Below are 23,213 nucleotides of genomic sequence, written 5' to 3'. Positions count from 1 at the left end.
AGTAAAAGAATGAAAAATACATATTTGCAAATCTTAACCTAAAGAAAGTTAGAGTAACTATATTAATATCAGGCAAAGTAAATCTCAGAGCATGGAATATTTCCAGGGATAGAGTCACTGTGTAGTGATAAAGCAGTTAAGTAATCAAGAGGGCATAACAACCCATGTTATGCACCTAATAACAAAGTTTCAAAATACATGCAGCAAGAGCTGATAGAACTTAAAGGAAAAATAGCCAAATCCACAATTATAGTTGGAAATGTCAACATCTTGTATTGATAACTGATAGAACAAATAGAGAAACTCAAGAAAGATATAGAAGACTTGAACAACATATCAAACAATTTTATAAATTGATATTTATAGAACATTGTACTCAACAGCAACAGAGTACACATTTGTTTCTAGTGTACTTGGAACATTTACCAAGATAGACTTTGATTCTGAGCCACAAGACACATCTCAATAAATTTAAAAGTATTGAAATCATACAGAGTTTATTTTCTGATCCCTGTGGAATTATATTAGAAATCAATAACAGAGAGAAATCTGGAAAATCTCCGAATAGTTGGAAAGTAAACAACATATTTCTAAATAACCTTCGGGCCAAGTAAGAGCTGTTCATCAACATCTTGTTGGATTTATATCTCCCTCCTCTAAATCTCAGTTTTCCCCAGATGAAATTACCTTGTTGTTTTCAGGAGCAATGGAGTTAACTCCAGCCAAACCTTAGAAAGTTAGTCAGAGCTGGTGCTGACAGTGGGGCTGTTAACTGCCTGAAGAATGTAGCTAAGAGCTATCCATCAGGAAGCTGCCAAGACTGGTGGAGCAGAAAAAATGAGGAAGAAGCTGGGGCAGAGTTTTGAGTCCTGGCAAGAGACATCGGGTGACATGTCAAGACATCATGAATCCAGGAAAGAAGATCAGAATTGATGCCAGAAAACCATAAACACCAAGGATAGACTCAATAGGAATACGGGAGACTCAGAAACAAGAGCTGCTGGTTTGGGAGGTTAATATTAGGAGAAATAGTCTTTCATCATATTCTTTAGTCTAGTTCATGGGCTCCGTCATGGGTTCTAAATCACCGCAGATCCATCTTCCCAGGAAAGGGTCAGGCAGGATGCTATCAGCAGAGACAGCAAGACTGAGGTTCAGGGCAGGGTTCAGTTCCAGAGGAGAACAAGGAAGAGGTGTGTTGCACAGAAGACCACAAGGTGGGCAGAGAAAACGATAGTTTAGAAAAAACAACGTTAGATGGCTGTACAGTATTCTAAGTATAGATGTACTATCAATTTTACCCTTATCCTATTGTTAGACATTTAGAGGGTGTTATTTTTCTCCATCGTAAATAATATTGTAGAGAATATTCTTATATAGAAATCTTTGTCCTTCAAACAGTGTATGTTCTCATTCATTTGGGGAATATAAATAATAGTGAAAGGGAATATAAGGGAAGGGAGAGGAAATGTGTGGGAAATATCAGAAAGGGAGACAGAACGTAAAGACTCCTAACTCTGGGAAACGAACTAGGGGTGGTGGAAGGGGAGGAGGGCGGGGGGTGGGGGTGAGTGGGTGACGGGCACTGAGGGGGACACTTGACGGGATGAGCACTGGGTGTTATTCTGTATGTTGGTAAATTGAACACCAATAAAAAATTAATTTATATATATAAAAAAGAAATCTTTGTCCTTATCTCTGATTTTTTTTAGAATAAATTTTTTTAAAGATTTTATTTATTTATTCATGAGAGACACAGAGAGAGACAGAGACATACGCTGAAGGAGAAGCAGGCTCCCTGCAGGGAGCCCAATGTGGGACTCGATCCTTGGACACCAGGATCATGCCCTGTGCAGAAGGCAGCACACTTAACCACTGAGCCACCCAGGTGTCCTTAGAATAAAATATTTTTATGACTTGCTTATTATTTGAGAGAGACAGTGCACAGCCATGGGAGAGCAGGAGAAAACATCTCAAGCGGACTTCTCACTGAGTGCAGATCTCAACACACGGCTTGACCTCACAACCCTGAGCTCATGACCAAGAGTCGGACGCTCAACTGACGGAGCTACCCAGGCACCCCTAGAAAAAAATTCTTTTTTTAAATTTTTTTTTTTTTTTTTTTTTATGATAGTCACAGAGAGAGAGAGAGAGGCAGAGACAGAGGCAGAGGGAGAAGCAGGCTCCATGCACTGGGAGCCTGACGTGGGATTCGATCCCGGGTCTCCAGGATCGCGCCCTGGGCCAAAGGCAGGCGCTAAACCGCTGCGCCACCCAGGGATCCCTAGAAAAAAAATTCTAAGACTTTCATTGCAGGATCTATGTATAAGAGCATTTTAAAGTCTCAAATTGTGGGCAGCTCAGGTGGCTCAGTGGTTTAGCGCCGCCTTCAGCCCAGGGTGTGATCTTGGAGACCCGGGATCAAGTCCCACGTCAGGCTCCCTGCATGGAGCCTGCTTCTCCCTCTGCCTGTGTCTCTGCCTCTCTCTCTCTGTCTCTCAAGAATAAACAAATAAAATATTTAAGAAAAAAAAAGTCTCAAATTGCTTCTCGGAAACACTGTCTACTTACTAGCAAGAAGAACTCCTTTGACACTGATTTTTGTCTTTTAACCAAAAATGGATACTACCCTTTCCTGTAGTAGGTTAATGGGATCAGATTATTAACATTACCATCTCGCACTGCTCACTCTCTTTTTGACCTTTTTATTTTCTCTTCGAAAAAATTTTCAGATGTACAGGAAAGACTTTGGGGTAGTACAAAGACCTCTTTCCTATACACCATGCATCAACTTGCTGATATTTTGCTATATTTGTTTTACCATTCTTTGTGTTTGTGTATGTGTGTGTGCCTACTTTTTCTGAAATATTTCAAGGTAGGATTCTCATGTGTGGAAGGAGACACCATGTCCTTTGACAGAGGAATGGATAAAGAAGATGTGGTCTATATATACAATGGAATATTACTCAGATATCAGAAAGGATGACTACCTACCAACGTGGATGACTACCTTCAATGTGGATGGAATTAGAAGGTATTATGCTGAGTGAAATAAGTCAATCGGATAAAGACAATCATATGGTTTCACTCATTTGTGGAATATAAGAAATAGTGAAAGGGACCATAAGGGAAGGAGGGAAACTGAGTGGGAAAAAATTAGAGAGGAAGACAAACCATAAGAGACTCCTAACTCTGGGAAACAAAACTGCGGGTTGCAGAAGGGGAGGAGAGTAGGGGGATGGGGTCACAGGGTGACAGGCGTTAAAGCAGGCACATGATGGTGGGTTGAACACTGGGTGTTATACTATACGTTGGCAAATTGAATTTAAATAAAATATTTAAAATAAATAAATGAAGTGTACTTTAAGGGCACCTAGGTGACTCAGTTGGTTAGGCAACACTCTTGGTTTCCACTCAGGTCATGATCTCAGGGTGGTAAGATCAAGCCCAGCATCCAGCTTTGTGCTCAGCAGGGAGTCTGTTTAGGATTCTTTCTCCCTCTCCCCCTACCCCTACCCCTCCCACAACTCTCCATTCTCTAAAATAAATACATCTTTTAAAAAAATAGAGTGTACTTGGGGCCCCTGGGTGGCTCAGTCAGTTGAGCCTCTCACTCTTGATTTCTACTTGGGTCACGATCTCAGGGTCCTGAGTTGGGGCCTGACATGAGGTTCCATGCTGAGCACCGAGTCTGCTGGAGATTCTCTCTCTCTTTCCCTCTCCTACTCCTCCCCATCATTGACATGCATGCTCACACATGCTTTCTCTCTCTCAATAAATAAATAAAATCTTTAACAACAACAACAAAAAGTAGAATGCTTATGTCATGTCCCTTTACCCTTTCATATTTTAGTATATTCCACAGAAACAAATATATTCTCTTGTATTACCCCAGACAATGATCAAATTCAGGAAATTCCACATCCATACAGTACCATCATCTTACCCACAGTCCGCGTTCAGATTTCATCAATTGCCCAGTTACAGCCTACAGCAACCAGCCCAGGACCACATATTTCACATATGGGTCACATCGCTGATTCCTTTAATCTCAGACATTCTTGAGGAATACAGGCCAGCTGTTTTACAAAATTTAGGGTTGTCTGATGTTTTTTCGTAATTAGGTTTAAAATCTTTGGTTAAAGTAACCACATAAATGCCTCATTCTCTTTAATGAAAAAAGGTCAAAATTTGCTACTGACTGACAACGAGAAAGGAGACTAGAAGCTAAATAAAAACTGATACAGGACTAATGGGGTGTAGAAGCAGTCCTTCACTTCCTGTCCTGCAGGGCGATCCTGCAGGGAGGTTGAGGAGAATCAGGAATAAGCCTCCCGGTTGCTTAGCGCAACGTTGCCTGCTCATGGTTGGTTGCCCGTGGCCAGGGGTGGCACTACTGTGGATACTTTTACAATGTGGTGTCGAGAAAGAAGGCAGTTGACCTTTAGCTGCATTTCAGTTTGTGGGGATCAGGAGGCAGATACCTTCCTTTCTTCGGTGTCCCTGCCTCTCCAGATCAGCTGAACTACTGGAGGGCCAGGCGGATCTCTCAGAGCACGGCAGGGGGAGAACAGGAGGCAGGCCTTCACCACTAAGGAGAGGAACCTGCCAGGCTGAGGCCTTCAGAGGCTCCCCTTCTCCTGACCTCCCTCTCTCTCTGCTCCTCACATCCCTGCTCCAATAGCCCCTCTTCACGCCCTGCTCACAATCCTTTGGGAACTCTGCTCTCTTCTACCTTTTGGTAGAAAACTCCAGAGCCCAGACTTTGGCCAGAAAGTAATGGAAATGCTCTTCTACCCAGATCTGTTGACTCTATAGTGGATAGGAATGGGACCTAATACTACAGCTTCAGCTTTTCCACCAGCAAGAATTGTGTGGCCTTGCAAATTATCTGTGGGCAAGCACATGTCTCCAAAGCAAATTATTATTATTGTTGTTGCTATTATTATTTGAACCCAACACTGCCTTGTCTCATATGAGGTGAGCTTACTTTTGGGTTGTTTCTTGGCATGATTGCACTAAGGCACCTGCACACCATCCTGCTCTGGCCTGATGTCACTAAAGCCCGTGACAGACTCTGTTAGATCCTTTTCAGCTGGGTCATGTCAACTCAGGTAGTTTTTTTCCCTATCCCTGGGTTTCTTCCTTGGGGGATGCCACATGTATCTGACATTATGACAGTCATAAATGATGATTAATTCATTAAAAATGTTAAATTATAGTCAGTAAGCTCTGCTTAAGAAAGAAGCGAAATGATAGTTTTAGAAGGTACATCATCCAAATTGTAAAAATAAAAATTATCTGTGCCCAAGGACATAGGGAAATATTATTTTTGGATCACTTCATACCTGACGATGCTGGATAAATGAGGTGTTATTATCAAACTACAACAACATCAGCACTTCCATGTCAGGGAGACCACAGAGAAGAGACTCCTCATTTTCCCTGAAAACAGTATCATGTGCAATCAGTGTTATCAACTGATCTTTGGGTCTTTTGTTTCTTTTGCATTTCTCTCCCTTCCAATGGAATTACCCAGAATAGTATGAATTTATGCTGGTTTATTTCCTTCTATCTAAATACCATGTCAAAACAGTATATCCTCCCTCCTCCTAACCTCACAGTTTAATCTGATTAGAGACAAAGAGAAAATTGATAATGATCCATAAAATCCGGGTAAGATTATATTCTAGATACCATCAGTGATAAAAACTATTTTAAATCTCTATTTTAAAATCTTGCTACATAGCCTATATAAATGTTCTTTCATTTATTTTTCACCCTGGAAGAAACATGAGGGTTCTTGCTGCTGGAAAGGGGACAAGTTATTTGACCATGATCTTTATCTTCTGGCATCACATGGAGGAAAAGGCGGATTTTGCTTCGAGCTGGAAGATAAAAAAAGGCTGTATATAGCTGGTCGGAAAGAAAGCTGAAGACTGATCTCTGGGAGACAAATCCAAGGCAATTGATTCTCTCTCTCTTTCCCAGAAATTAAAACCTGTAGAAAAGTTTTTAAAAACTTAGAATATTTGAAACTCTGGAACTATCTGTGTCTTGGCAAGAGTTCAGGATGCATAAAACATGCCTACTCAAGCCCAGACTGGGTAGAGCCACCATCAGGGAGCAGCGATTGGTTAAAAATCTATCCTCAAAGGTTAATTTTAGAGCAATTTCCAGAAGGCGATGGAGAGGACAGGCTTGTGTAGGTTTTCACAGAAATTAGAGCTGAGTAGAAGCAGAGGGGAAGGAGAAGGCTTTCACTCTACCTCACAGACATGAAGAGAAGGGGAGACCCCTCCACCCCCACCCCAGCACACACATACTCCTGGCAACTGGCAGCAAGGGTTTTTCTTTTCCCCTTCCCATTACCTACTTATCAACTTTATACCTAGTAAGCAAGTCCTTATTTTAAATTCTCTCTATTCAGATGACTGGTGTGAGTTTTGGCTTCAGGGAGACTGATTTAAAGGGTAACTAGGTGGGAGCGTACAGGGAAGAAGAGAGGGGTGCAGGATATAGGACCCAGCCACCGTGGGTAAACAAGAGCACTCTGTTTGACCCATATCTGTGGGTGAATGTTCCCACTTCCTCAGTGACAGGCATCTTCTTGGGGCTAGGAGTTTTTGTGTTCTTCTCCTACTAGGAAAATCAATGCTAAGTCTTTTGAGTCTCAAAGTCTGCCCCCACTTGGGGACATTGGAATGAGAAAAGGGGAAACCTAGAATCTCAGATCAGGAAAGAAACCAGAGGTGACCCATTACCTTAGACTTATACTTGGTATCTACAAATAGGTGGTTAAGGAGGGGCCGTCTTACAGCTCCAGATTGTAAGAACTGACCTCCTATAACAGGGATGGGGCACCTCTTTGAAATTGTAATATGACTGGAGGGAGGGACATACAAAGCAGTAAGATAGGATCACAAAATAGAATAATAACTTGGTACCGCAAATATAACCTACATATTTGAATACAGTCATGCACTTAATAGATTGCATGCTCTAAAACTACCTTTTTTTTTTTTTAAGTGCTGCTTTCCTGGGCATAGAGTTTTAGAAATATTGGTGGTGAGCTAATACGCAAAAACGTCAAATCAAACCCACACTGTAGGTTTTCCAGCTTTAAAGGAAATCGAATTATGCCTGGAAAAGGTTGCATATACACTCTGTGTGGCAAAATATGCTAATAAAGACCACAGCCATATGACAGTCAGACACATTGCAGATTCTTTTCCAGTGGAGAGAACATTTTACATTTTGTCCACAAATTTCTACTTCCTTCTAATATTTATATCAAAATAAGCCTTTCCATTTGGAGCCTAGAAATTGCTATTCTTCATAGAAATAAAATATGGTAAGTGCTTAGATATTTAGTTCTTGGTGATTCAGAATCTGGGTTGCTATGCATGTTTATGAGTGTCTTTGTCTGCTCATGAGGCTGCTGTAACAAAAATGCCACATATTGTGTGTCTGAAACACCAGAAATATACTTTCTCCAACTCTAGAGACTAGAAATTCAAGAACGAAGTGTCAGCAGGATTGGTTTCAGGTTTGACTTCTCTGCTTGGCTTGTAGATGGCCACTGTCTTGCTGTATCCTCACATGATCTTCCTCTGTCTGTATGCCCTGGTGTCTTTTGATATGTCCAAATTTCCTCTTTACATAAGGCTACCAGTCAGATGGGATTAGGGGCCAACCTAACCTCATTTTAACTTGATTGCCTCTTTAAAGAGACTATCTCCAAATAGTGAGGCATTGGGGGATTAGACCTTCAGCACATGTGTGTGAGTGGGGCACCATGCAATCCATAACGATGAGCCAGTCTTCCTGGAACCAAGGGAAGTCCAGGGCAGAACTGGGTCAAGCTCTTGATGCTGACCTCCAGGAGGTGGCTGCCTCCTCCACTCTCCAGATGTGTTTTCTTCACCAGTCCCTCTCCACTAATCTCTCCACCTATCTACTAAATCCAGTTAAGGCTACAATGCATTGGAAGCAGTCCCTTCTCAAAACAGCTTGCAATGAAGTGGAGATATGGGGATGACTTCTGTAAACCAAACCAGACCAAACCAGACCAAACCAAACCAAACCTAAAGAGAGGTCCAAAATGTCATGGAATTTGGTGGGAAGAGGGAGACTATGCCTCATGTCCTAGTCCATTTGGGCTGCTATAACAATACCACAGTTGGGGTGGCTTATAAACAACAAAAATTTATTCCACAGTTTTGGAGGCTACAAGTCCAAGATCAAGGCATTGGCAGATTTAGGGTCTGGTGAGAGCCTGCCTCCAAGCTCATAGATGGCTACCTTCCCATTATGTCCTTACATGGCAGGACAGGCAAGGCAGCTCTATGGTGTCTCTTTTATAAGAGTGCTGATCCCGGTCATGAGAGCTCTGCTTTCATGGGAAGTCAGGATCACCTCCCAGAAGCCCCATATCCTAACACCATCACAGAGGGGGTTAGTTTTCAGCATATGAATTTTGCAGAACACAAATACTTGGTCCATAGCCCCCAGCTGCAGCCTCTTTCCACGAAGCAATGGCTCCAGGAGACAGTAGCTGAGCTGGGCTTCTTCAAATCCCAGGTGCCTCACTTGTCTAGGGCCTCCCCATTTCCAAAAGGTCACATTCTTGACATCAAGAGGGTGAGGAGCCAAGAGGCTGTGCCTTCATTCAGGCATACAGAAGTCAAAGCAAAAACTTGCTCAAGTGAGAAAATGAGAGAGGAGGATGTGAGGTCACAGCTCCCCAGACTTACATGAACATGGTCTACAGATGTCCCCTCTAGAGCCATCTACCTGGAAGGGTAAGCCTCTCCAGACACGTAGATGCATAAATGCACACATTTTAACCCCTTCTTGTTCTTCACATACAACTTCGATCCTTTTCCTCCCAGAGTGTGTGTGGGGGTGGGGTGGGGGGAGGATTTGGGTTACACTGAAAACGAGAGTACAGTTAGAGGTCTCCACTGTTCCTTCTTGGGTATGGTGAACTTTCATGTGCATATGTGAGTGACCAGGAAGTCTTAAAGGCAGGTTCTGATTCAGCAGGGCTGGAGGGGGAGCTGGACACGCTGCCTTTGCAGCAGGCTCCTGGATCTGCTCATGCTGCTGGTCTGTAGACCATTCTTAGAGGTAAAGGTAAGGAAGAAGTCAAGAGCCTTGGCAGCAACTCCTGCCTCTTTTTCCTGGGATGCCTGCACTAGTTACTTCACCTCTTCAGGCTGCCGTCTCCTTATCTCAAAATGAGGTAATAGTGTGTCACTGAACTCTAAGTCCCTTCTGGCTCTCACATTCTAAGAGATTAACTTGAAGTTTGCCAAAGGGGTAGGGCACTGCATTCCAAATGGTAATGAGACCAGATGAAGAATTAGGGAAGAATCAGCAGGTAGCAGGGCTGCACAACTCCACAGAGTGCAGCTCCCAGAAAATACCATGTGAGTCATACCACCTGTATTTGTACAGTGGAGCAGCCCTGAGGCTACCAAGCAAACCTTCCTATGTCTGTTTATTCCTTCAACTTTTGAGTTCCCGCCAAAGTTCCTTTCCATGTAGAGTACTTTGGTGATTTTTAAGAGGATTGCTGTATACTTGAAGGATCAATATACTTCCAACAGCCCCCCAATGGCAGGTCCCCAGACCCCCTGAGAAGGACCATTACCTTTCCACCAGAAAAGATTAGATGTAAGAGGACATGGTGTCTGGAAGGGGAAGCTTGGGAGTGACTCTGCAGTGCTTTGAATGTGTGCCAAGCTGTGCTAGTAATATGAGACTGCAGGCTTGAATGTGCCGAACTGAATAATGGAATGCCAGCACCAAAGGAGCCCAAAAAGCCACCAGGACTCAGAGAGGCCAAGGGTGTGGGCTTGGCATGTCAGCATCCAGATGCTTGGGTTTCAAACCCTCAGCAATGTGCCTGTCGTCTCTAGAGATACTGTCATACAGTCTGAAGATCAGTCATGCAGTGGAATGGGCTCTGTGTGTGCCCAAAGTCAGGAATGTGGCTGTATAGAAGAACCCTCAAAGAAGAAAATCAGACAACAGACCTTGCTCCCAGGGAGGAAGGCTTCTAAAGGTTGGATCCTTCGATCAAAACCCATAGTCAGCAAGGATTCCTGATGAATCTCTGGTCCAAGGTATACCTGCTGGGGACACAGTCTCTGAGGAAGGATGTGGAGGGAGATGGGACTGGATGAGCTTTATCTTTCCATCTACTGGTAATTAGACAATGACCCAAGGAGTATGATTAAATGGAGAGTCTGTTATGCTCACACTGATATGCTGTCTGCTGGCACACTGGCTTCATCTGGTGACATGACAGATAGAGACCTGGAAATACCAGGGTAGAAGGGTTATAATTCTTCCTGGGAATCCTGCCTCTGGTTGAGATCTAGTCATCTTTTTTTTTTAAGATTTTATTTATTTATTCATGACAGACACACACACAGAGAGAGAGAGAGAGAGAGGCAGAGACACAGGCAGAGGGAGAAGCAGGCTCCATGCAGGGATCCCGAGTCTCCAGGATCACGCCCTGGGCTAAAGGTGGTGCTAAATCGTTGAGCCACCCAGGCTGCCCAGATCTGGCCATCTTCTTAATCTGTGTCCTTAGCAGTTTCTCTCTACACATTCAAGAGACTGGAAGAGTTTCCAGAGAAAGACAATGAGCTTCCCAAGCGTGTTCTCACATGTGCTAAAATCCTGGTGGATGTGGTCTACTCTGTCAGGGGCACAGTGGCATGTGTGTGGCGGAGAGCCAGCCAGTATGTGCTGGGGAAGTGGCCAAAGTTACCCAATCCAGAGAAGAGGAGAGACGATCAATGGCAAGAATACTCACTCACCCTTGCCAAGACCTCATCATAGTGGATGTTAGGGAGTAGACGCTTAATCCCAGCTAGTTTTAATTCTAACTCATTGCCTTTAACTTGGATTTGAGGTTTCTATGCATAATAAGTTTCAGTAGGAATTGGGGAAGGAAAAACTATTGATCTAGGAATGATTCTATCTTGAGAAATACACACACATGTGCACACTCTTTACAAGGAGCACACTGAAGGACATAGGGAAGGGATCTTCAGGTGCTGGCTACTCCCTGCAGGCTGAACCTTTGCTGAGCCCCCCAGTGGAGCATCCCCAAAGCTCATGAGCTGAGAGGAGTCAGGAACAGTCTGGGGAAATAGTGACCAGATTATTCTGACACTTTCTCCTCCTTCTTTTTGGTTGAGGAAAGTAAAAGAGAAAATATTTGGGGCAACTATAGTCTCATGAGCACTGAGGCAGGACTTCTTTGAGACTGTCCACAGACTCACCTTGCATCAACATTAGCCCAATGTATTTGTGTATTAACACACTGTATTTGTGTATTAATCACATCGTTTATTTTCTACATTCTGATTTGACATCTGGGGCCTTGCCAACCCTGGAGGGACTACCTCCACTCCACTTCCTACAGATAATGAATAACTTGCCTTCCAATGAGTGTGATGTGCTTTTAAATGCAAATCAACCAGTCCAGAGCCCACACTCCAAACTTTTTTTAAAAAGTAAAATTCTTTATTCACAAACAACATGAGTCTTTTATACAGAAAATCTTACAGAATTCACTGAAAAAACTGCTAGAATAAAGAAGCTCACCAAGGTCACAGGATACAAGAGCAATATATACTCACAACAATAATCCAAAAATGAAATTAAGGAAGCAATTCCCAATGTATAAAAGTGCAAGCATATTTTTGGAAGGTGTATCTTCAAAAACAGAAGACACATAAAATTATTTTACTGTCATTATCTAGTATGGATGGACATGTAGCTCTACTTTTGAAACTCCCTGGCTACTTACCTATCCAAAATAAAGCAACTTCCATTTATTTTGAGAAAAATTATTTTCCCATTCTCAGTAGCATGAAATAAACACCCAGGAATAAACTTAACAAAAAAGTACAATATGTATATGCTAAAAACGATAAAACACTGTTAAAGGAAATTTTGAAATCTTGAAATAAATGGCAAGATGTCCCATGCTCATAGATTAGATACTATACTTAATGTCATTATTATGACAGTAGTCCCCAAATTGATTGTCCCCAGATTGAATACAGCCCCTATTAAAATCCCAGCTAACTTTTTTATAGAAATTGACAAGCTGATCCTAAAATTCTTTAAAAATGCAAAAGACCCATAATCCCCATGACAATCTCAAAAAAAAAAAAAAGGAAAGGCTGTAAGACTCATACCCTCCAATTATCAAAATGTTACACAAAGCTACAGTAATCAAAACAGTGTGGTAGTGGCATAAGGTCTGACATCAATGGAATAGAATTGAGAGTCCAGAAATAAACATCTAAGGCCAAATAATTTTTGAGAAAGGTGATATGGGAAAAACAATGGTTTTTTTCAACAAATGGTACTAGAAAAAATGAATATCCATATGCAAAATGATGAATTTGGATGCTTACCTCATCCTATACATACATAAAAAACTCAAAATGTATTACAGACCTAAATTTGAAGCTAAAATTATGAGAGTCTCAGAAAAACATAAGTGTAACTCTTTGGGACCTCAGTTTAAGCAATGATTTCTTAGACCCAACACCAAAGTCATAAGAAACAGAAGAAAATATTTGATAAATCGGACTTCATCAAAATTAAAAACTTTTACATTTTGAAAATAAATGAGTTCACTCTATTTCCAATTTAACTTTAACATTACAGAGTTCCTGCTTAGCTTACTTTATTTTATAATTGTATATCTTTTCTCTTATGCTCAAACTCTTGGTTCATAACATTGTTATATGTTTATCTTATTACAGACAATGGTGAAATACCAATACCAATACTATTAATAACAAGATAACTGAGTTCAACTTACATTACTTTGCTGCTCTTTTTCCCCCTAAGATATAGCTGACAACATATAGCCAAAATACTAGGATTTAAAGATACTAAAAATAATTCTTTGTGTGATTATCATATGAACTTAATATAGTTAGGTTTATGTTTTCAATTTTGAAGGATTGCTTTTTTTTTGATCCAATTTTTTTTCAGTATTATATAAAACTCTTACATGGTTCTAAACTATAAACAAGGAACATTCTAATAAATTTTAACTTTCATTCCTGTCCCCTTTATCCAGTTCCTTTCTTCCCCCTAATTAGTAACCACTTTTATTAGTTTTTGGTTTATCCTTCCATTGTTTTTTTGGAAACAAACGGAAATACACACTCATATTTCACCCATTCCTTCCATAAAAGATAGCATACTATATATACACTGTCCACATGTTTCTCTTTCAACAACATATCTTAGAGATCAAGATCACTTCGTGGCAGTATTAAACATCTTCCTCAAGTCTTTTTATAGTTACATAGTGGCAGCTACACTATAATTTATTCAAGCAATCCCCCTTTGGTAGGCATTTGGATTTTTCCAGTCTTGCTACTACAAACACTGTTGCAACAGATAGCCTTGTACAGACTTCATTTATATTTTGCCAGTGAGTTTTGAGGATAGAATTCTAGAAGCAGGATTGCTGGTCAAAGGGTAAATCCCACATAATTTTGCTAGATATTGTTAATTTCTCACACCATTTCTAACAATCTTTTAACAATTTTCCCATTCACTCTTGTCCACTTATAACTCATTCTCCCTCATATCTTAGAAAACATAGCATAGGTAATGTTACTCTCTTAAAACTTCAGTGGCTTCCCAAACTTTATCAGGCTCTCATACTCTGGATAACTGTCCACCACCACTAATAATCCCAAGGCCAGTTACAAGATGATAGGGACAGTCCTCATGCCCCAGATCCTGCTGGAATTTTTCAAACTAGCCAATCCTAAACCTGATTACCCTGTTTAATTTGTTCCTTCCCAAGGAAATCACATCAAAATCTCTTGCCCATTATTCCTCCTCACTTTCTTTGCCTCCTAACTAACACTGGTGCTTCCCAGGTAGCCCCCACCCCATGGGGTGGCAGGCTTCTTCTTCCTGAGAACTCTGAGTAACAAGCTATCTTTTCAGTGTCAATTGTCTCCTGATCTGTTGGTCTTACCTACCTCAGGTCGACTAATGCCTTATATCTTAAAATTTTTCCATTGACATAGAGAAACAAAAAGACTCATGACATTTCTGTAGCCATGATGGAGAAGTTATGGGTTGAATGCCAGGAAGATAAAGATATTGAGTTATAAGAACCAAGCACAGTTGCTCAGTGGCTCAGCATTATCTTGAGGAGAGAGAGCTGGTGAAGTCACCTAAAGCCTTAGTCCTGAGCTTTTCAGTATATTATCAGTGACTTGGTTGTAGCATGTGACAGGCTTATCAGATTTGTAAATGACACACAAAATTAGAATTAGCTAATGGAAGATAGAATCAAAATTCAAAAGATCTCAACAGATTGGAGTAATGAACTAAAGCTAGTAAGATTAAATATAATTAGGGATAAATGTAAAATAGACTCAGAATTTGCAACTCAACTGCACAAGAACAAGATGGAGAAAACCTGGCTTAATAGCCCATGTGTAAAGTGGTTTGGGTGACTTGGTCAACAGTGCAGAGTAGCAGTCAATAAACATCATTTGGGGGACGCCTGGATGGCTTAACAGTTGAGCGTCTGCCTTTGGCTCAGGGCATGATTCTGGAGTCCCAGGATCGAGTCCCACATGGGGCTCTCTGCATGGAGCCTGCATCTCTCTCTGCCTATGTCTCTGCCTCTCTGTGTCTCTCATGAATAAATAAATTAAATCTTAAAAAAAAAGAAAAAAAATTTGAATTAAAAAGAGCATTTGAAATATAAACTCAAAGAAAATTCCCCAAAAATAAAACAAGAAAAAAAATGAGAAGATGGAAGCTGGGGGAGAAAAACTAGAAAAATGAGAGAACCTGTCCAGGAAATCCAATATCTAAACAAGAAGTGTTTGGGCAAAAGAAAGGGATGGGGAGGGGAAGGCAGTTATGAAAGGAATAATTCAAAAAAGTTTCCCAGAAATATTGAACCTGAGATTCTAGATTGAAAGGTCTCATCAAATGCCTAGAACAATAAATAAAAACTGACCTACACTAACACTGATCTTGGAAAAAATGTTAAAACACTGGAGACAGAGAAAATTTCAAATACTTCTAGAAAGGAAAAGAAGAAGGTCACGTATAAAGGTCAGGAACGGGAATAGTTTCGGACTTCATACTTTTGGAAGGTAGAGGACAATGGTAGAATACCTTCAGAATTTGCAGGCAATCTCGTTAGAATTTTATGCCCAAAGTATCAGTCAAGGATAATGGTAATATAGATATCTTCAGACATGCAAGGTCTCCATAAATGTATCCCACAATAAATGTGATCCACCAAAATAGAGAAGTAAATTAAAAAAGAGAAAAGCATAATAGTAAGAAGACAGAGGTCTTGACCCAAGACAGAGTCAAGAAGAAACTCCAGGATTAAGGTGAAGGAAAATCTCTGGATAACACCCATGAGCTAGAAGTAGAAAGCAATTGGTCCAGCATGGAGCAAATCAGAATGTCTGGAGGAGACTTCTACAAAAATATAAATTAGAGGGGTACCTGAGTAGCTCAGTGATTGAGCATTTGCCTTCAGCTCAAGTCATGATCCTGGGGTCCTGGGATCGAGTCCCACATAAGGCTCCTTGTAGGGAGCCTGCTTCTCCCTCTGCCTGTGTCTCTGCCTCTCTCTCTGTGCCTCTCATGAATAAATAAATAAAATCTTTAAAATATATATAAATTAGAATACCTTGTGTATTTGACTACATCTAGAGGAGATAGATGAAAATGGTGTAGGAGTTGAGGTGGGGAAAATTGGAGAAGAACTGGAGATAGATAAATAGAAAAATAAGATCATTATGAATTCTAGGGGCAATAAAATGTTGCAAAAGAAAATAAAGTGCATGGCTTGGTTGTGAATAATATTTATACAATTATAATAAAGTAAACAAAAATAATCTAAAGGAAAGCATCGTATAACTGCACCAGGAGGATAGGGGAAAGAATGTGTAAAATGAGAAATAGAGTCAAGAAAGCTAACTCTTTTCTCCATAGTGGGAGCAGATAATCCATTTAACAAAACAGAAAAAAAATCAAGAAATAGCAGTATAACTGTATTATTTAGAAATGGGGAAATAAATATAAAACGTAACTGTTTACGGGTTGAAATAGGTACCTGTGGGAAATAGAACCTGGGGATGAGAGGTTAGGAGCTGCTGTTTCCATTATAAGCCTGTAGAGTTATCTGATACAAGATTAATTGAAAAGATTGCTTGAGAAGATTCTTAAAATGTATGCATATCCTTGATAAATGTAAAATCTAAATGAGAAAAAGAAAAGCTCCATCTTGTGCTAGTCAAGATAAGTATCATGCTTCAAGAAAGCAAAAAAGGGGAAAATATATTGTATCACTTCACTCTTTCCTCCCTCTTTCTCTTTCTCTCTTATTCCATTTATCTGCCTTGTTTTCCTCTCCTTTCCTTGTCTTCCTCTCCTTTATCTCCAACATTCTTTCAATTTTTCTCCATCTTTTTTCTCCTTTTCTCTTCTCCTGGCATAATATGCAGCCAAAATATCTTTATTATTATTACTTATTAAATTTACTGAATATAATATTTCCTGTTCTTAGTTCCTAATGTGAAAAGCATGCATGGAATGCTCTTTTTCTCCCCCAATCCAAAACAACCTAAGCAGCAATATTGGTTGTAAGTTATTTTCTATGAAGGTGGAGAATATTTTTGCGTGAAGGCTCTCTTAGACTTGAGTGAGATCCCTAAGGTCCCTGGGTCCAACTAGTCCCCTGATGTAAGAGTCGCCTGTGTGTGGTACTGCTGCCTGGCACACGCTACCCAGGCTCTGATTAAACAATTTGAGCGGGGAGTTTGCAGTCCCTCAGCTGAGACATCCAGATCCAGACAGCTCTGTGGGGAACTAGAGCTTCTGTATGTTGAGTGGGAAGTCTGCCTCTCTCTCTACTATCATTAAAAAAAAAAAATCCTAACACTGCTCCCCATATCAGCCCTCAATATATCTGCAAACAGAAATCATGTTCCCTTGATTGGGTCTGCTCTGGGCTAACCAATGCTCTTCCCTCTTGGTTCTGAACCCTTCACGTCCCTGGTCACCCCCATGAGCAACCTCCAAGCTGGGACTTAGTCTTTCAGTCAGAGGCACCTAGAATTGAACATACTTTACCTGATATAATAAGCTCACCATGCAGACTGCAGGAACGTTGTCACCTCCATTTTTCTGCACACTATGCTTCTATTAATACAGCCTGAGTTTTGAATCGCTGTTTCTCTCAACTCTTATATCAACCTCAGTCACCTAAAATCTTAGTTTTTTTTCTTATGCACTCCTGAGGAGCCTTTTACCTCCTATCTTGTTTGTGAGCAGATGAATTTTTCTAACCTTGCTGTCTGTTGTATATTTATTCCACTAAATCTTTTCTTCTGAGTTTTGGCCCACATTCTCACCCTGTTTTGAGAAGTTTCTTATGATTCACTTGAATGAACACATTTGGCTACACATTACAAATTGCTCACATTAAAATTACTTCATCATCCAATTCCCAAAAAAAATTTACATCATCTCAGCTCCAGGACAGATCCTCTTGGAGCCCCTCACTCTATGACCTATTTCGAGTACCCTGGGCCATTAAATTTTATAACAGAGAGAGGTCTGGGCAAGCCCTCCCCTTGGGTCTTCTGGCCTGTGTACACCATGGGGAGAGGGCTCCCCATCTTTGCTGCCTACAACCCTGGAACAGAGTCAGAAAACCTGGGCTGCCTCATGTAATTCATCATCCCCACACCTTCTGGGAAATGAATGAAAATGAGCTGAGCACAGGGAGATGAAGCAGATGGTTGGGTGGATTCCATGATGCATGAGGAGCAGGGAACTCTGCAACGCAGAGGCTCTCGCTCCCACTGTCTTAGACTCAGCGCCAGCTGTCAGCAGCTGGACACTAGAGAAAGAACCATTACGATGAATACTCCATTTGTCAAGGGCTGTCAACTGTGAAAAATATTAACAGTGGCTCACGTTCGTGAAGTGCTTTGAGTTTTCAACATCCCTCTTCCTTGTAATAACCCTTGAGATGGGAAGGCCAGGAAGCAGTAACCCAGTTTTACAGACGAGGAAACAAAGATTCAAAGATGTTGAATGATTTGCTCGTACCCTCGGTGCTTAGGAATCCTGTCTCTTCTTCACACAGCATCTCTGAAGCCTACTGTCCCCATCACCAGTTAGTTGACCTGTCACCTGCTTTGGGTCTATCACTGGACTCAATGCTGGGAGGAGGGGACATGCAAGAGTATAACACATGAACCCCAACCTCAGTGAGTTCAGAGCAACCTAAAGCCCTCTGTTCAGGTACCTGAACAGATGGAGCAGTCCCAGAAAACAATGGCCCTCAGAAGAAAAGGAGGCCCTGCCAATGGAGAAGGTGTCAGGTGAGGGACAGGACTTGGGTTGGCCCTGAGACATGGACCATGTTGGAAAGTCTGCGGAGATAGAGGTGGAGGGAGGTCTGTGGGTGAAGTCTCAGTAGGTGAGTGGGGTACTAGCCTAAGTACCAAGAGAGAAAAGGGTGGGGGGGGTCAAGGTAGAAGAAAACAGGATCAAGTGGGCAGCCACTGGCCTTGAGCAAAGATGTAAAACTCGTGCTTTGGGTGTCTAACTCGTGCTTGGGTGTCTAACTTATATTATGGGCAGGATGGGAAGATGATGACCAGTGGGACATGATCCCTTCCCCAGAAGGTGACAGGCAGGATTGTATCATTGTCCTTTCAGAATGAATGGCTCCTCCTCACTGTCCAGTAGCATGAGACATCTTCCACTGATTGGCACTCAGACGAAAGGCCTTCCAGTTTTCTAAGATTTGTTTTTGTTTAATTGTAAACACGTCTTTTTTACTACCTTAGCGCAGAATTTCCTTGAGTGCATCCTGTGGAACACTAGCCCTGTTCTCTGTGTTCAATTAAAAATGGAAAAGCCTAAATACTACATTCCCCACCCCCGCTTTTGTGGAGAGTCACTGTGCTCAATAGCATCTTAAAAGCTCTGATAAGTCCTGTAACTAAGGAACACCTTTTGCTTTGACCAGAGAATCCTTTTTCAGGGCATTCTTGGAAACATCTCGTGACACTAGTGGGTGTCACGAGACATAATCTCTGCCTTATCCTATCTGATCCTCACAACTACCCTGTAATAAGACATGATTATCTTGACGTCCAGTAAGGCTATTGAGATCAAGAAGTTTAGTGATTTGCCCAAGGACGTGTGACTGGGAATGGTCAAATTAAAGTCTGGACTTGACACTATGGGTGTTGTCTCTAATTCAGCCTTACAAAGTGTGAATCATCTTGTAAAGAGGTTATTGTAGTTTTTCTAATTAATAAAGTATGCATAATTATTTTTTTTGGCAGGGGTGGGGTGGGGAAGATACAGAGAGTTATAGAAGAGGAACTAAGAATCCTCAGGAATGACTTAAAGCCGATCAAGTGTACTCTCCCAGAGGTTTGGACTCTTTTCTGACTTGGAAGCCCCATTCTTTGGATCTGTCTTCCCTCTCTCACATTTAGTTCTTATTGGCAGGGGGGAAGAGGGCTGGTGGCTGGGGTGATTGGTGGCCTCCAGCTGAGATCAGATGAGTGATTTCAGATAAACAATAAGATGGTAAATCAGAAAGCACTTATATTATTGATCAAAAAAATTTTTATAAAACCACAAAAGCCAAATTCCACTATCATCTCATGTGTACAATAACCACTTTTACCAAAACTATATCCTGAACAAGACCTAAGTTATGAGATTTATTGTGTCATTAAACAGGGGTTACTTTTTAAAAACAGTAACTCCAAATTCTCGGTTTTGAGAGATGACATACTTTTTCATCAGGATATTCCTACAAAGCTGAACAACAGAAAAAGATGGTGAACAATGGACAAAAGTTGTTTCTGAAATATTTATATGTCACATAAACTTAGTTAAAAGCTAGAGAAAAAGAAAATTCTAGAGGGCAAAAATTAAAGAATATATGTTTTGTAGAGCAGGCCACAAATGAAGCAACAGCATTGTGACTAGACAGTCAAATTTGTAGAGACAGAAAATAGAGTGGGGGCTGCCAGGGGTCAGGAGGTGGGGAAAATGGGGTGTTAGTGTCCAGTGGGCATGGAGCTGTGGTTTTACAAGATGAAGAATTCTGGAGGTGGGAGATGGTTGCACAACAGTATGAATGTGCTTCTAAACCGTACACTAAAACATGGTTAAGATGTTATGTGTATGTTAGTACAATTAAAAAATTTTTAATTAAAGAACTAGAAAATTATAGGGAAGATATAATTTAAAAAGTTATAAATATGCACTATAGACCTTTGTGCTCCCGGGGAGAAGAGGGAGACATATAGAAAGAGCAGCAGTTTCTAGTTTCTAGCTCTACCCAGAATAAGATCCAAGCCCCAGGTGCCTGGGTGGCTCAAATGGTTAAGTCATGATCTCAGGGTCTTTCCTGGGATCGAGCCCCCATGTGGGGCTCCCTGCTCAGTGGGTAGTCTGCTGCTCCCCATGCTTGTGCTCTCCCTCTCTTAAATAAATAAATACAATCTTTGAGAGGAAAAAAAGAAGATTCAGGTCTCCCTGCTTTTTGCCTTCATCTCTTGGCTCACTGCATTTCCTGTGCTCCAGCCACATGGGCTTCCTTTCTGCCCCTCCATCATGTCCACTTTGTTTCCATCCTAGGGTCTTAGAACTTCCTTGTTCCCAGTACCTAGAATGTACTTTCCCCACATCTTTATCCAACAAATACTTGTTGAGGACTTACTATGTGCCGGGCACTGTTCTAGGTGTTTGGGAGGCATACGTGAGCTACCTTCTGGAGCTGACATTCTACAGATTGTAAGCAGTACATGAGTCATCACTGATGAGCAGAGTGATTTACATAGTAAGTTAAGTCAATGAGGGCGATGGAAAAGAGAAAGTAGAGCAAGGTAAGGAGAGTCAGGTGTGTGGGTGGGGGAGACGTGTAGATAGCAATTTGAAACTGGATCATTATTAGGGTTAGCTTTGTGGAGAAGGTGACATTGGAGAAATGGTTGGAAGGATGCAAAGGAATTAGTCTTGCAAACACCTGGGGGAGCCATTCCAGGCCCATGGAACTGTCCACACGAATCCATCATGCAGGGACCTGCTGGGGTCAATGGAGACACACAGAGAGTGAGAATTACAGACTCAGACTTCAGATAAAAAATATTAGAATGACTTAGCAAGTGACTAATCGAAGGTGTTTGACTTCATTAGTCATCAGGACAATGCACCTTAAAACCATAGTATGATGATGCTCCATACCCACCAGGATGGATAAAATATTCAAGATGAAGTTACTAACACAGAGGAGGGTGATGAGCTGCTGGAACTCCCACATGGTGCAGGCGGGAGGATGAACCAGTACCCAGTACAACCACTCTGGAAAATTCACAGGCATTATCTGCTCAAGCTGAACAGCATGTCACCCTATTACCTGGCAAATCCCTTCCAAGGGATGCCCCCGAGAGAAATGCACCTGTACGTTCACCAGAAGGTGTGCTCGGGAATGTTCACAGCAGGACTCTTTGTAATGGTCAAAAACCAAAAACTACCCAATTGCCCATCAACAGGGGAAAGGACAGATTAATTGTGGTCAATTCACACAATGGACTACTTAGAGCCACAAGAAGAAACGAACTGCTAAACCCAAGGAAAGGGAATAATCTCACTCACATGATGCCGAAGCCAGACACACGGTCGTGGTTCCATCTCTATGAAATTCAAGAACAGGCAAAATCATCCAAGGTGATGGCATGTGACATAGTGATTACCTGGTGGTTGGGAGGATTATGGACCAGAAGGGGCACAAGGAGAGCTTCTGGGGTGCCTCTAATATTCTGCTTGTGACCCAGATCCAGATGTGGTTCATCAGGCCTATGCAGTTGGTGAGCAATGTACAAGTGGGTAGTAACAGTTTGTGCTTTTCTCCTTAGGTATGTTAGACTTTTTAGAAAGATTCTTGTTGGGGGCAGGAAACAAAGTCAAGGCTGAGGATGAAGGTTTGCAATTCATCCAGCAAAAGCTGTACATGAAGCCACAAGGAGCCCTTTGAGGGGTGCCGGGCTATGATTCCCCACCCTGGTGCCTCCTCTCCCCCTGGGCCAGATCCCGAAGGATGCGGGCTGGATCTAATTCATGTTTGCAAGAAGATTTGGAATATAGTGCATAAAGGTACACAACAGATGTCTGTTGAATGAATAACTGAATGTATGGAGGGCATCCCTGCAGGTGTAGATGTTCTCTGGAAGCAGAGGACAGTTGTAGGTATTGTGTCCCGGAGCCCAGCATCGTGACGTTTGGTTTCGGTGTTGCTCAATTTCTCCATACAGAGACTGGGGATGATAACTGCCTCCCCAGCGGCACCCTACAGAGTCACTGGGGCAGTCAAAAGAAATCATTCAAAGAAAGCAGGAAGCACTTGAGCACACGGGCTGTGTTCAGGTGTGCCCGACCTGCTTCCACATCCATAGATGAGCTACTTTGGAAGTCTGTCCAACTCTCCTTCAACACAACCGCATTTTCATAATACCACCTGGGGAGAAACACCTATGACAAATGCCTTCTGCGATTGAACGGAAACAAACCATTTTTTGGACCCTTCTGGTTTTAGGTGACAAGGAGGTGCCATCTGAGCTCCCAGCTGCCTGAAGGACTCTCATCCCCTAGAAAACCTGGCCTCCGGGTCGTTCCTAGACTTTGCTATCAAATGTGCCCTTATCTGTTTGGGAGGCTCTACTCATAACAGACAAAGATTGGCAACAGCCCGAATGCCCTCCAACAGGTGAATAAACAAATTGCAGTAAATGCATATAACGGAACGTCACTCGGCACAAAATAAAAATCAAAGAAGGAATGACTGCTACATGCAGCAATACGACCAATCTTATAAGAAGTGAGGTGAACCAGAAACAAGAGAGAGAAATGATCCTTTGTCTGAAGCTATGGGTTTTAAAAGGATAAGCTTTGTTTCTCCTGAAATGTTACAGTTTTAACAGTTCTATGCCTACGTGTGGGTCTCATGTGCAGACACTAGACTCTGCCATTTGTGTATCATTAATTATCAATGGTAAGGAGAGGCTCAGCCAATAGCCTGGACTGCATTTGGGTCCCCCTCCTTCCCTTCCCCTCCAGGCAAGGGCACA

This window comes from Nyctereutes procyonoides, unplaced genomic scaffold (genome assembly GCF_905146905.1).
Source record: "Nyctereutes procyonoides isolate TBG_1078 unplaced genomic scaffold, NYPRO_anot_genome, whole genome shotgun sequence".
In the NCBI taxonomy this organism is placed as follows: domain Eukaryota; kingdom Metazoa; phylum Chordata; class Mammalia; order Carnivora; family Canidae; genus Nyctereutes; species Nyctereutes procyonoides.
The sequence above is the reverse complement of the archived record's forward strand: the minus strand, read 5'-3'. Positions refer to the sequence as shown.